Source organism: Echinops telfairi, unplaced genomic scaffold, assembly GCF_000313985.2.
Source record: "Echinops telfairi isolate 266 unplaced genomic scaffold, ASM31398v2 ScPeMD7_7424;HRSCAF=8462, whole genome shotgun sequence".
Classification (NCBI taxonomy): domain Eukaryota; kingdom Metazoa; phylum Chordata; class Mammalia; order Afrosoricida; family Tenrecidae; genus Echinops; species Echinops telfairi.
In genome coordinates this window covers 73,521,375-73,522,540 of record NW_022111324.1, presented here as the reverse complement: position 1 = coordinate 73,522,540, position 1,166 = coordinate 73,521,375, and the positions used below count along the sequence as shown (strand labels likewise).

Here is a 1,166-nt window from a genome sequence, read left to right as displayed (position 1 = left end):
CTCATTTCCTCCCCTAGACCCTTCTGTAAGGGGATCTCCAGTGGCCTACAAATGGGCCTTGGGTATCCATTCCGCATTCCCCCGCTCATTCACAATGATATGATTTTTTGTTCTGATGATGCCTGATACCTGATCCCTTCAACACAGTCACACAGGCTGGTGTGCTTCTTCCATGTGGGCTCTGTTGCAAATGACATGATCTTAAAGTAGCAATTCAGAGAAGGTAGAACTGAAATTATTTAGAACAGATGCTACAAGGATAAAATAAGGCACTGGAAGAATAACATCTAAAGTGATGTAACTTAAAAAAATACAGAATAAAGGTAGGGGGAGAAAAGGGGAACCAATCACAATGATCGACATAATACCTCCTCTCAGGGGGACGGACAACAAAAAAGTGTGTGAAGGGAGACTGCGGTTCGTATGAGATATGCAACAAATAATAATTTATAAATATCAAGGGTTCATGAGAGAGGGAGGGTGGGGGAGGAGCGGAAAGTGAGCTGATACCAAGAGCTCAAGTAGAAAGAAAATGTTTTCAAAATGATGATGGCAACATATGTACAAAGGTGCTTGACAAAGGGATGTATATATGGATTGTGAAAGAGCTCTAAGAGCCCCCAATAAAATGATTTTTTTTAAAAAGGGAAATTACAGAGTAAGTGGAAAATGTTACAAAATATAAAGAGAATGTAAGAAAGGGGCAGTTTTTTAATAGTGATGAAGGAGCACTGAAAACATGGCCCTACTCCCAAATCCAGACCTACTCAACTGAGAGCACTCAAACGTTTTGATAACGATATTGATAAATGATACATTTAACATGATGGAGTCTTTTGTGCTCTTCAGAAAGTGTAACACTTTTCATCCATGTACTTAATCGCACAGCAGCGCACTGACACACGACAGTCTTCTCCTTCCCTAAATAATTTCTTTCATAAATAAGGAAATTGGGTGCCATTAAGAGGAGCCCTGGTGAGACGTTGGACAGGGCAAGATATGACAAAATAATAATTTATAAATTATCAAGGGCTCATGAGGGAGGGGGGAAGGGAGAGGGAGGGGAAAAATGAGGACCTGATGCCAGGGGCTTAAGTGGAGAGGAGCAAATGTTTTGAGAATGATGAGGGCAATGAATGTACAAATGCGCTTTACACAATTGATGT

General features: G+C 40.6%; 1 protein-coding gene across 1 annotated transcript in view; it reads right to left on the bottom strand.

Annotated features, from left to right (window-relative positions):
* The window catches only part of CNIH4 (cornichon family AMPA receptor auxiliary protein 4), a 28,298-nt gene that overhangs the window by 7,802 nt on the left and 19,330 nt on the right, over window positions 1-1,166 (bottom strand). The window lies entirely within an intron of this gene.